This window comes from Dunckerocampus dactyliophorus, chromosome 12, assembly GCF_027744805.1.
Source record: "Dunckerocampus dactyliophorus isolate RoL2022-P2 chromosome 12, RoL_Ddac_1.1, whole genome shotgun sequence".
In the NCBI taxonomy this organism is placed as follows: Eukaryota; Metazoa; Chordata; class Actinopteri; order Syngnathiformes; family Syngnathidae; genus Dunckerocampus; species Dunckerocampus dactyliophorus.
The window spans coordinates 21,761,331-21,775,600 of record NC_072830.1 but is presented as its reverse complement, the minus strand read 5'-3'; the positions used below and the strand labels follow the sequence as shown (position 1 = coordinate 21,775,600).

General features: G+C 45.7%; 2 non-coding genes across 2 annotated transcripts; one reads left to right on the top strand and one right to left on the bottom strand.

The window, feature by feature from the left end:
* Nucleotides 1–9,893: 9,893 nt before the first annotated feature.
* LOC129191761 (U6 spliceosomal RNA) lies at nucleotides 9,894–9,999 on the bottom strand. Its single transcript, XR_008573289.1, has one exon. It is a non-coding gene; the product is annotated as a U6 spliceosomal RNA (small nuclear RNA).
* Nucleotides 10,000–12,135: 2,136 nt separating this feature from the next.
* Nucleotides 12,136–12,241, top strand: LOC129191760 (U6 spliceosomal RNA). The gene has a single exon (XR_008573288.1). It is a non-coding gene; the product is annotated as a U6 spliceosomal RNA (small nuclear RNA).
* The last annotated feature ends 2,029 nt before the right edge of the window (nucleotides 12,242–14,270 follow it).

Sequence of the window (14,270 nt, the reverse complement as noted above, 5' to 3'; positions counted from 1 at the left end):
CACATGTTCCATTTATTGTCTGGCTTAATATGAAATGACTGAGAATAGTTGGGAATCTCTGGTGTAAGCAATAGTTACTATTCATACACAAGTTTGGGTTGAATTTAGTTTTGTTCACTTTTACTGTCCACACAGATTGTTTGTGGCCACTGAGAGTTACTATTAAAAGTGTAATATATTCCATCATTTTTAATTTTTAACCACTCAAATTCCAGTACTTTGGCTTTTCATGTACTGAAGCTCTCTCTACACAACGTTGTTATTCATTCAGTCCAATAGTAAGCTAATAACGCCCCCCAGTGGAAAGTAGTAATATCGCCATTTAGATCCTTTTGATTTTTTACGTTGTAAAAAACATGAAATAAGAGTTAGAGTAAATAGAAAATTATAAGCCTGGTGATTTTATTCAGTGATAATGTCAAGATAGGTACATCCAATCCTTACATTAAATATATATTTTTCAAATGAACTGCTTGAATTATTTTTGTCCCTGAAGACCACAGATTTGTTAGTGTATGTAGATGAGTAGTCAACTTTTTTCTATGCTATTTCTGCCTGCACTTTGTTCTCTAATAATCAGCAGGCTTGTTATTGTTTTTGTTGTCTTCTCTTAGCTGCTGAAGTGGTGTTCCATCAGTTCTAACATCAGTTCTTGTAAGTATAAAATATCCATTGGTTTTAATTTTGTAACCCCTTCAAATACCAGTATGTTTGCACAATGTTTTGTTGTTTTTTTACATCAAGTGTTTATATTTTAGGTCAGCATTGCTAACATACAGAATAAAAAATACAGTACAACTTTATATATACTAGGGCTGTACCAAAACTCATATCCCGATATATTTAGGTTGAATATCAATATACAATATATATCCCAATATTTTTTAAACAAAGTGAGTTGAGACAAAATCAAAGCCAAATATCAAGTTTTTATTAAAATAAATACTTAACATGAGGATGTTTTTTGACATTTTAAAGCTTCATGCAAGATGCACATAAAAAAATCTTATCTAAAAAAAGTATGCCATTCTCTTTTTGAAATAAACACAGAAAATGCCAAATGGGGGGTGCGGGGTTATGAGGGGGACAAAAAAAGAGAAGAGAAAAGGACAACAGCAGCAACAACAATTGTGACAACAACAACAGAACAACAGAAACATACAGAACTACATCGGCAAATAAATGTCTGTGACGACTGTAAAGACCCTGAAGGAAAGGACAAAATAATATCAACAACCACAATGACAATGCTGCATTGAAACAGTCACACATAATAGTAGTCATGAAATGATGAACTATGATAGTGATCACAATGACAATACTGCATTGAAACAGTCACACGTAATTGTAGTAATGAAATGATTATCTATGATAGTGAACAGAATGACAATAACTGTAATGCATATCATTGTAAAAAAAACTATAATCATACTGCTGAAATCACCATCGCTGTAATAAAACCAACAACATAATAACACCTTGATTAACTCAGTGAGTAATGTGGGGAAGTACATATGTACTGCGAGTGTGCATATGTACGTGTGTACAGGTATCTCTGTATGTTGAGAAGTCTTATATATATATAGTCTCACATGTGTATATATAAAGGTGCAAGAATGTGTGGGCGTGTAATTGTCACTGAGAATGCATGAAAGGAAAGGGGCCGCCCTCCACCTCCCAGAAAGCCCCACCCTAAATAGCCAGGCCGAGCCCCCGCGGCCAGAAGGTAACCAGGCCCACAGGGGCAGGCAGCACAAAGATCAGCGCCCCAAGAGCCAGCCCAGAGAGCCCTCCCCCTCGGGAAGACCAGCAAGGGGCTGCAGAGAGGTAATCCCAGCCAAAGACACGGCGCCGTCGGGCCGGAGGACAGCCAACCCCTGAGACCAGCGAGAGATCACACCCCACAAAGGCAGACGAGTACCGGGGGCCACACACCGGCAGGCCCAGAGACGCCCCCACAACTGGAAAGAAGCCTGACAAGCCCGCAGACAGACCGGGGGAGGTGAAGACACAGACAACGGCCTAGCAGAGCACAAAGAGCAGCGGCGACAAACGCCCAAGCGCCCGGCAGAGCACGACCCCCCCCAGCAGGCCCGGCCCCAGGGCACACGCCCCAACGCCGCCCTAACCGAGCAGGGGGGGGCCAAGGACACATGACCGACTGGCCACCAACCACAGCCCAGGCTCGGGCGAGCCACAGGCCGCAGGACACACCACAGGCACTACCCGGCCCGCCAGGATGCCCAGTTCGGCCCACCCAACCCCCCAGAGGTGATACCCCCAGTGCCCCCCCACACCGGAGCCCCACCGGAGGTAGCGTCCACAGCGCCACCCCCAAACCGCCAAACACCACGGACCAGCCACAAGGCAGACCCGTCCGCCACCAGAACAGCGGGAGCGGCCCCCACGCGGCCCCCGCATACCACCACGGTCGGCAAGGGAGCAACACTACGGCGACCACAAGAGAACTGGACCCCACATAGAGCGGAGCACGGCCACACCCACGAAGCACCGCGAGCCAGAGGCGCCAAAGAGGGACAGAGAAGCAAGCACCGCATGACAGGGCCCACGAGAGGAGCGACCCCCCGCCCGGTGCCCAAGCAAACGCCCCCGCCCACCCCGTCCCCCGCCACGCCGCAGACCGGCCACCACCCCACCCCCCGCCCATCCACCAACACGCCTAGGGAGAAACCCCAGAGGGAGGGAGACAACCGCCAGCCAGGAAGCAGAGACTAGCCAGACACCAGCAAGTAGCAGGGACCGCCCGCCAGCCCCACCCCCAAGCCCCCCACCAAAGCCCCCCCCGACTGCCCCACCCCGGAGCAAGCATCCCCCCACCGATCCCGGCCAGCGCCACGCAGAAGAAGAACACGCCGCCCTCCCACTCAGGGGAGATAGCTCCGCAGGGGCAGCTGAGCTCAAGCACCCGCGCCCCCACCAGGGGGAGAGGCCGGCCCCCACACCGGACGACCCCATGCGGCAGCCAAGCAGGAGAGCCCAGGGCAGACCCCGACCCACCCCCAAAGGCAAAGGAGGCAGAGGGAGAGCCAGCGCCACCAGCCGCACACGGGCTCCCCCAGCAGCAGTAGGTGCCCGGCACCCGCAGGATGCAGCACCCCGCCCACCCACCACCCCGGAGGTCGACCAACGCCACCCCCTGGATGGCCACTCCGACCCCGCCCCATCACCCGACCCTGGATGATAGAGTAATCAATCAGATTGATTAGACGGCGTACATTGCTAGTTGAGTTTCTCCCCTTGATAAATTCTGATTTATCAGGGTGTATTATATGAGGGGTAACTTTTTCCAGCCTTATAGCTAACGCTTTGCATATTATTTTGAGATCTGCATTAATCGGTGAAATTGGACGATAACTGGAAGGTAGTGTTGGGTCCTTATCCGGTTTCAGCAGGAGACTGATTGTAGCTGAGTTCATGTTTGGAGGCAAGCATGAACTGTCTTTAATTTCCAAAACCATTCTAAGAAATATTGGGGCTAGTAATGACCAGAATGTTTTATAAAACTCGGCAGGGAAACCGTCAGGTCCTGGTCCTTTGTTATTCGGCAGCCGGTGTAGAGCGTTATGGAGTTATATTAATAAAATGGGTACATCTAGGTTTGTCACCTGTTCGTCATTTAATTTTGGTAATTCTATGGTGTTGAGAAATGTTTCGATATCTGGGAGAGATGGTTTAATCTGAGGTGTATATAGATTTTTATAAAAGCTCCTAAAGACGGAATTAATTTCCTCCGGGAGGTGAGTGATATGACCTCCTGAGTTTCAAATGGAGGAGATAGAGCTTTTTTCATTATTGACTTTCAGTTGGTTATCTAAGTATTTTCCGTGTTTTTCATCTCTTTATAATAGCACACCACTTCAGTTTTCTTTTCATGAGGAACGCAACAGGAGCGCGGCAGACAGCGCTAAGTTTCACACATTGCTGGTATTGGAGTTTGTGCCAAGCTTTAAGGTGGTGAAAAATATGTTTTTATCCTCTGAATTCGAAGTACCTCTACATTACGGAACTACTGCTTATTACTTGCTGTCTCTTCGACTGGAGCCGCGGGGCTTCTGCTCCACCCATCCTCCCTCCTCCTGGAAGCTCTGGAAGACATTATGCATTTTTCAATAGCAAAAAGAACCATCTTAAAGAACTGAATAACTTTGGATCAGTGGCACATTCATCTGATTTGATGAAGTCATTGCAGCAGTGCAACATTCCCAGGACCCCCTGCAGTTTGTCTATTGGGCAAATAAAGAGTGGAGGACATCCTCTTTCTCATGCACTGCGCACACTTAGATCCAGACCAGGAAGAAAAGCACAATCCAGATCCTGTTTCTGAACCTGTGAAGTACCAGGACAAACTGACACAATGTGCGTGGACTCCAACCTGGTGACTTGGGTCTCCAGCAACCTCACAGACTACAGTATATATGACTGAAAAACGTCATGTCTCATGCTGTCAGCACAGGCGCTTCTCAAGACACACTGATGGTCTCCCTCCTTTACATCCTATATACCCTGGGCTTCTGCTACAAGTCTGAGGTGCATCACATTCCAAGTGTGCGACCATTTCCGATCAAGGGATGTGAGGTAGTACAAGTACACTGCATCTTGGTTTTTAGTTGATGATCACTAATATTTATAAAGTCCTGAGTCATTTATTAAATTTCATTGTTATGCAAAGGTATATTTACTAACAATGTCTGAGGTGCATCACATTCCAAGTTTGCGACCATTTGGATGTGAGGTAGAGGTAGTTCCCACCTACAAGTACAGTAGTACCTGGCATAACATAAACCTCCTTTTACATAAATTCCACTGAACATAAAGAATTTATGTAAAGTTTTTGCATCGTATTACAGAAGAAATTCCATATAACATAAAGCGTCAAGTCAGTGTAAGTCTTTTTTTTTTTCAATCAACTTTATTAATGCCTCAAGTCGGTGCAAGTTCAGACTAACACTTGGTGATGCCTTCTGACGCATCATGCTCTCATTGGCTGATTTTCGGGGCACCACCTCCGCTCTCATCTCATTGGCTGATTATCGGGGCACCGCCTACGCTCTCATCTCATTGGCTGACTTATACAGCACGTACGTGAGTTTGTGTGAGAGACAGGCTTGTCACTTCAAACTCCTTCCTCTTCGTAGTCCACCTGAAACTAACTTACACAATTAAGTTAAGTTACAAATTAAAATTTTGCACACAGCATTATCGTGTAGTGCGTGTGCGTTTGTCTGTGAGACCAACTGACTCTTAGACTCTTTGAGTCACGTTTCGACTCAGGCTAGTCCTCCTCCTCCTCCTCATCCTCCTTCCTGCTTCCACTTGCGCTCCTGATCAAGTCATCTCATGAACGGTAAGATTATTTTTGTTTTTCAGTTTTATTCATTTACAGTAATCTTATTTATTACCTTATTTTATATTCGAATGTTACTGTATTATGTTTATGCTAACGTTTTCTTATATTTTCCCACCATATTTGGTGGACTTTGAATATTTTGAATTGCCAAAGGGGTGAGTTTGGGATGATCTTGGAACGGATTAGGCTATTTACATGTATTTTACGCTTTGTATAACATAAAAACCCTATAACATAAAGGTTCTCGGAACGGATTATTTACGTTGTGGGGCGTCTACTGTACATTGAATTTTGCTTTTCAATTGATAACATTAATAAAATCCCGAGTCTTTTTTTTAAAACTGCATTTTTATGCAAAGGTCTATTTACTACCAATGAGCTTCCCAATGACTGTGTCCACATACTTCTGTTTGCAATGAAAAGACCTCTGTCCAACCCTGCCATATCTTAACTTGTTAAACCCTGGTCAATGTTTATATGTGTGGTTGTATATGCATTTTTGACCAAGGTGATATTATTGTAAAAAGCATTTTGTTATTGCTCATTATTTCTTTCACTGGCTTAATTTTGTTCCTTTATGGAGGTGTGACATCAGGGGATCCACCAGTCTTCAATCTGAGTCTACGTCTTGGGAGAATATCCACCCTCTGGAAGACATTATGCATTTTTCAATAGCAAAAAAGAACCATCTCAAGGAACTGAATAACTTCGGACCAGTGGCACGCACATCTGATTTGATGAAGTCATTGCAGCAGTGCAACATTCCCAGGACCCCCTGCAGTTTGTCTATTGGGCAAATAAAGAGTGGAGGACATCCTCTTCCTCATGCGCTGCGCACACTCAGATCCAGATCCTGTTTCTGGACCTCTCAAGTACCTTCAACACCATACAGCTCTTGATGCTCCAGGACAAACTGACAGTGTGAGTGGACTCCAACCTGGTGACACCACAGTATATATGGCTGAGAAACATCACATCTCATGGTGCCAGCACAGGCGCTTCACAAGACACTCTCATGGTCTCACTCCTTTACATCCTATATACCCTGGACTTCTGCTACAAATCTGAGGTGCAGAGGTCTCACCTACAAGTACATTGAATTTTGCTTTTTAATTTATCACTAATATTTATAAAGTCCTGAGTCTTTTTTTAATTACATTGTTATGCAAAGTTACATTGACTACCAATGACTGTGTCCACTTACTTTTATTTGTTCGCAGTGAAAAGCTCCTCACCATTAGCTGCAGGTTGTTTTTTTTGTGGAAAAGAAGGATAAGTCACTCCATCCTTGCATAGATTACCGTGCTCTCAACAACATCACCATATAGAATAAATACCCACTTCCACTATTAGATTCAGCATTCAACTCCCTTCATTCGGCCAATTTTTTCACTAAACGAGACCTCCGCAATGCTTATCACCTCGTCCGTCTCTGTGAGGGGGACGAGTGGAAAACCGCATTTAACACACCACTTGGACACTTTGAATATCTTGTCATGCCGTTTGGTCTCACTAACGCTCGAGCTGTCTTCCAGGGTCTCATTAACAATGTTCTTCGCGATATGCTTGGTCTTTTGTTTTTGTTTATATAGATGATATTTTAATTTTTCTGCCACACTTCATGAACACATTCAGCAAGTCCGGTTAGTCCTACAGAGGCTCTTTGATAATAGGCTTTTTGTTAAAGCAGAAAAATGCACCTTTCTTCTGCACCTTTCACTCATCTTCAGTTTCCTTTCTGGGGTTCATAGTGGAGAAGGGGCAACTCAGAGCCGATCCTGCGAAGATCCAGGCAGTGGACGATTGGCCCCCTCCTATATCACGGAATCACCTTCAAAGGTTTCTGGGCTTTGCCAATTTCTACCGCCGCTTTATTCGGAACTTCAGTCGGGTTGCAGAACCTTTGACCAGGCTCACATCTACTAAGGTTTCTTTTATTTGGATCCCAGACGCTAACTCCGCTTTTGTTTGTTTGAAATCATCTTTTACTCCAGCACCTGTTCTGCTTCACCCGGACTCTCTCTCTCAATTTTTCGTCGAGGTGGACGCTTCTGATACTGGCTTGGGGGCCGTCCTCTCTCAGCGCTCCAACATCGATCACGAGCTGCATCCCTGCGCCTTCTTCTCTCGTCGCCTGACCCCGGCAGAACGCAATTTCGACATTGGCAGCAGGGAGTTACTGGCCGTGGTTTTGGCACTGCAGGAGTGGAAGCACTGGCTGGAGGGCTTGGAAGTTCCTTTCGTCATGCACACCGACCATAAGAACTTGGCCTATCTCTGATCAGCACAGAGGCTCAACCCCAGACAAGCTCGTTGGGCTTTCTTTCTAGCCAGGTTCAATTTCACCCTTAACATTCCGCCCTGGATCTCAAAACACCAAGCCTGACGCACTCTCCAGGATGCATTCTCTACCCTCTGACACGCCGCAGCAGGAGACCATCCTACCCCAGTCCCTCATCCTGGGGGGCCTTCAGTGGGACGTGGAGAAGCACATGGTGGATGCTATCAAGCACTCCTCCCCCCCGGGGGACTGCCCGGCCGGTCACCTGTTTGTGGTCCCAGAGCTTCGCCCCCAGGTTCTACGTTGGGCGCATGAATCCAAGCTTGCTTGCCACCCAGGAGCTTCTCGCACCATCTTTCTTCTCTCACAGTGGTTCTGATGGCAGTCGCTGCGCCGAGACGCCAAGGAGTTTGTGGCGGCGTGTACTACTTGCGCTCGTAACAAGCCTTCCCATCAGGCTCCAGCTGGCCTCCTACGTCCCCTACCCATCCCTTCTCGAACTTGGTCCCATGTGGTGTTGGATTTTGTGACCGGCCTCCCCCCGTCCAACGGCAATACGGTCATCCTCACCATCGCTGACCGTTTTTCCAAGATGGCCCATTTTGTCTGCCTCCCCAAACTCCCTTCGGCACTGGAGACGGCCCAGCTCCTGGTCCACAGTGTTTTCCGGCTCCATGGCATCCCCCTCAACGTGGTGTCGCACAGGGGTCCACAGTTTTCCTCGGCGGTGTGGAAGGCATTCTGCAAGGCCTCGGGGGCGTCTGTGAGCCCGTTTTCTGGCTACCACCCGCAGACTAATGGCCAGTCCGAGCGAGCAAACCAGGACTTGGAAGCAGCTATTCGCTGCGTGTGCCACCAGCAGCCTACCTCGTGGTCTTTCAACTTGCCATGGATAGAGTACGCCCGCAACATTCTGGTCAGCTTGGCCACGGGTGTCTCGCTCTTTCACGGGGCTTACGGAAATGAGCCTCCAGCCTTCCCTTCCCTGGAAGTGGACTCTGCAATCCCATCTGTTTCCGCCCACCTGCGCCGCGCTCGCCTGGCTTTGCGCAACACTCGGACTGCCCTGGCTCGCACCGCAGAACGAAACCAGCCTCTGGCCAATCGTCACCGCTCAGTAGCCAGTACAGGCCTGGACAGAAGGTGTGGTTGTCCACTCAGGATCTACCCCTCCACACCGATTCCAGAAAGCTTCGGCACCCGATACATCGGGCCCTACCTGGTGGTAGTCAGTCGTGCTCAACCTCCCGGACTCCCTCCGGATACACCCGACGTTCCATGTGTCCCTGCTCAAGCCGGTCAGTGTCAATGACCTAAGCCCTCCTGCGGTGCCTTCTCCTCCAACCTGGTGACACCACAGTATATACGGCTAAGAAACATCATGTCTCATGCTCCCAGCACAGACATTTCTCAAGGCACTCTGATGGTTTCACTCCTTTACATCCTATATACCCTGGACTTCTGCTACAAATCTGAGGTGCAGAGGTCTCACCTACAAGTACATTGAATTTTGCTTTTTAATTGATCACTAATATTTTAATTTATAAAGTCCTGAGTCTTTTTTTAATTGCATTGTTATGCAAAGTTACATTGACTACCAATGACTGTGTCCACTTACTTTTATGTGTTCGCAGTGAAAAGCTCTCTGTTCCTTTATGGAGGTGTGACATCAGGGGATACACCTTCAATTTGAGTCTACATCATTCCCAACAAGACACTCACTCCACAACATGATAGGCTGCAGGACAGGAAGACCTGGGAGTGGAAACCTTAACCTATGAAGACCACAAGCAATTGGATTGACGAATGGCATAGATCTGGATAACAAGGGAAAAAGGAAGATATATTTTTTTTAATAAACGACTGGCTTTTATATATGGAAAAACAATGTGAAGAGGTTATAGGATTAAATACACTGTTTCTTCCTACTCCTCTAAGGACGTGTGTTTCAATGTCAAAATAATTTCAAACATAACACACCAAATTTCAACCATAACCATCAGGCTCCCGAAGTTTGAACTTCTCATAGTAGGCTGCAGTCCCAGTGACGTAACCTCAGATAACTGGAAGAAGATGGAATTTTACCAATCTCCTCTGTTTTATTGATGTGGTCAGCAGGGTCATTCTCTGTATAGTAGCAGTTTCTTGGAAGAACAGTGCAGGTCAGCTGGGTCATTTTCTGTATAGTAGCAGTTTCTTGGAAGAACTGTGCAGTAAAAGTGTTACAAATGTAAAAAATGATAGTAAAATGAGGAACGCTTCACGAATTTGCGTGTCATCCTTGCGCAGGGGCCATGCTAATCTTCTCTGTATCGTTCCAATTTTAGTATATGCGTTACCGAAGTAGCGCAATGGGTGAAGGAGAAATGTCAGTATAAGTAGGCTGCCCTCTGCCAATACTTGTACAGTCACGGTGTCAGCAAACAAGTCAAATAAAAGGCAATACAATTGAAATCACCAGTGTATGCAGCAGTTTATGACAGACTGTGTGTGTGTGTGGAAGCAGAGCAAGAGCTGCTCAGAGAGAAATGTTAAGAAGCAGTCTGAAATAGATTGGGGGTTGATGGGTAATAGATGCAAATATAAGTGACGTTAGACCACTATCATTGGCTGAAATGGGCCCCGCCTCCTCACAGCACTGCCAATGACTTGCATGTGCCACACACTATCGGGCTGACTCAGACTTGTGCAAGAGGAGAGGAGCTGCTATTTCACGGTTCAGTTACGGCTGATGTCTTCCACATTGGCATCCACTCGACTAACAACCAAATTCTAGACTATTAAAACAATACATAGGAGATTCATATGGGTCAGCTATAAACAGAAAATTGGTAAGATGTGTCAGGTTAGTCACACTGCTCATGGCAGGCAAGTATTTGGAAATTGAAGAAACCGTAAGGGCCAATACTTCTACAGTCACGGTGGCAGTAGACAGGTTATTTGACATGTTAAATGACTGCAATCATGGGTATATACATTCTGTTTATAATGGGATCGTTTATATAAAAGCATATAAAAGCCGAAGGCGGACTAACAAAATCCGATGGCCTAGGCGCCGTTATGTCCCAACTGCCTGCTGGAGAAGATCGGGCTTGTCCCATTGCTTTTACTAGTAAGCCCCTTAGCAAATCACAGCGGAGATATCCTGCCCATCGGTTGGAGTTCATGGCCCTGAAGTGGAACGTGACAGTGAAGTTCAGTCACCGGTTGAAAGGGAAGAACCCACCTGTTTGGGCCCCTGGTCTCAGGGAGCGATTTTTTCGTCCTTCCCGCTGTGATTTTACGCTACCCCGAGCAAGAAAGCTACCGTTTCAGACGGACGTTGGCGTTTGTCGGGTTTTACACAGGTCCACAGCCTCGGCTTTTCGGAATGATGCGCCAAGTCAACACTCCCCCACATGTAAATTAGCCACGCGTCATGTAAATTAGCCACGTGCTTTTAAAGATCGGGATCGGGAGACCTGGGCTCTGGATTCGATTCTCCCTTGGGCATTTTTTTTTTCAATCACCAAATGTTATAAAAAAATCAATAAATCACCAAATATCATTAAGTGCACTTATTTTAATTTCATTTATTTACTTTTATAATCATGATCCGAAATAGCATCTTGTAATAAAACCATTAAAAGGATTCAGAAGTCAGATAAGATAGCATCTTGTAATAAAAGCATTATTGAAACATTATTTTTGCTGGTCGACCTCAGCCTGGTTTCTCTCCTCTTCTCTCTGCTCAGCCAGCCACAGTTCCACTGATTTGCACTCAAAAGGAGTGCAAAAGTTTATTTTCCCACCCTGGCTGGTGGTGAAAGTGCTATGGCCGAAGGCAACTTGTGCCGGAAGGCCGCATTTTTGACAAGTGTATGTTTTGCGTGCCTTCTTAGGAGAAGGACTGCCTTCGTCACTCCTCTGCACCCTCCACAGCGTTGGGTTTTCATAAAGACTGCGGTAGGTCTCCTTGGCATAAACTCCGGAGCCCACCACCGTGTTGTCCGCGCCTGTTATTTGTGTGAGAGAGAAAGATGGCACATTGAGGCTATGTTCTAGATTATCGGATGCTGAATAACAACACTGTGCCAGACAGACACCCTCTTCCAAGGGATCCAGGACCTCACTGACACTCTGGGGAGTTAGGTCTCAATTCTCGACCAAGGCAAAGCATACCACCAGATATTGATTTGATATCAGCTGTCATTGGCCTTTCTGTGATGAGGTGGGGCAATTTTGAACCAATGCTCGCGGTCTGATGTCAAATGTATTTGCATATACTACACATCAACCCCGGTCAGTCTAGCACAAAGTGCCAATTTAGCATTTCTTTCTGAGCACTACGAGCTTCGGTTTCATATGAACAATCAAACTATAAGCAGCTGCATATACCAGTGATTGCAGCCTTTTAACATTTAAGTGACATGTTTACTGCCACCATGACTGTAGAAGTGTTGGCAGAGAGCAGCCTACTTATACCGACATCTGTCCTTGACCCATTGCGCTACTTCGGTAACGCATATACTAAAATTGGAACGATACAGAGAAGATTAGCATGGCCCCTGCGCAAGGATGACACGCAAATTCGTGAAGCGTTCCTCATTTTTTTCCATTTATAACACAAACTGTTATAACAGCATTGTTTTTTTTGAGTAACCCCTGTTATTGTGATGCTGAAACTTTTCTGGTCCGGGAGGTGTGCCAAACCCAGCACACATTCATCTGGGGACCCGGCAGTACCCAAAGATGGCAGAAAACGCCACTGTTCCCATCGGTCAAATTTAAGCAATTTTATGAGATTGTGAAATCACCTACTTTTAAGTTGCTGGAACAACACTTTTCTGGTCTGGGAGGTCGGCCAAACCTACCACAGATTCATCAGGAAAAAACACCACTTTTCCAATGCATGAGAGTTTCAAGTGACTGTGAAAGCTTTGCTGACAGTCATTGCCCAAGCGGCGGCTTGGCCAGTCAAAAGGCTCATAACAAAAGCCACCTTGGCTGCGTCCCTAGTATAGGTGAGTGGCTGCTGGTCAAAAATAAGTGAGCATTGATGCAAAAATTGCTCGCATGATTCTGACTCACCAGAATACCAGGTTGGGTGAGGAAGACTCGGCTCGCAAAGTGGAGCGGAAATGGTAGGAGTTACCTCCGCTACCGCCGTGAGAGGTTCGGCCATGTTCGTTGGTGCGACCACCTCTCGGGAACAGTCGAGTCTCTGACAAATGGTGTTGACACTAGCGGTTAGCGCTGCCAGTTCGGCCATTACCTCTTCTAAAGACTGTTCGTGCTTGCCGACCAATTGCCCTTGATGGGAAATGGCAAAATTGGAGGCGTTCGATCTTTGCTGATTCCATGACTGGCCAGATTGTTCTGTTATGTATCGGCAGAGCCGGGTATTGGAATCACTATGCAGAGTCGAGCAAGTCCTTTTAAATAATAGTTTATAGTTTATTTTAACAAAAGGTGACCACAACATGGGAAAAATGTAAAAAGGTACAACAAAGCAAAAAAGTAAAGTATCAACAGAAAGTGACCCGGATACAACACGGGGAAAAAGGCAAGAACAGAAAACGCTGCACAAAAACATAAGCAGGAAAATACAACAAAAAATCACTGCTGAGTAGTCAAGCAGGAAATCACAAAGTACACTGCAGGGAGCTGCCACTGCAGGGAATGATGAAGCAAAAAGCAGAAATGACCAGAAACAACGCTAGAGACTAAATGCTGAGGAGAGCAGGTAGTTGGCACGAGGTTGGTAACAATCTGGCAACAAGTTCATGCTTGATAGCAGCTTAAGAAGACCCTCACTGATTAGGACAGGTGTGCGTGATTGGGCCACCTGTGGTCCCAACGTGTACTGCAATAAAAGAATACAAGAGGGCAGCAACGCAGTACACAGACCATGACAGTGAGGGGAATGAATGACGCAATTTTGATATATGTGTGGTCTTAAGTTGTTGAAATGACTGAGAATGGTTGGGAATCTCCGGTGTAAGCAATAGGTACTACTCTTACACAAGTTGGTGTTAAATTTAGCTTTGTTCACTTTTACTGTCCACACACATTGCTTGTGGCCACTAAGAGTTACTATTACAAGTATAGTATATTCCATCATTTTTTATTTTAACTCCTCAAATTCCAGTTTGGACAATGCACTGTTTGAAAAACGACCTAATAAATGAAAATGTTATATTTTCAGTACTTTGTGTTTTTATGTAAAGTAGCACTCTCTGCACAACATTGTTATTCATTCACTCCAATAGTAAGCCAATAACGCCGCCTAGTGGACAGTAGTAATATCGCCATTTAGATGCCTTTGTTTATTTACAGTAGGTTGTAAAAAACATGAAATAAGAGAGTAAATAGAAAATTACAAGCCAAGATACAAAACATTGTTTTGTTTTAACAACAGCAGCATTTCAGCGACAAAATCAAATGATGGTTATGGTTTAATTTTATTTGAACATGCATGCAAGTTACAATGGAATACATCACATAATTCAACATGTCCAAAAGGGGTAGGAAGAGGCAAAGCTTATTTAATCCTACGCCCCATCCGTTCCACATCTTGTGCAGTACATTTTATTCACTTCCTGTATTCCATGTGTGATTTTTCAATGTATACAATAATGA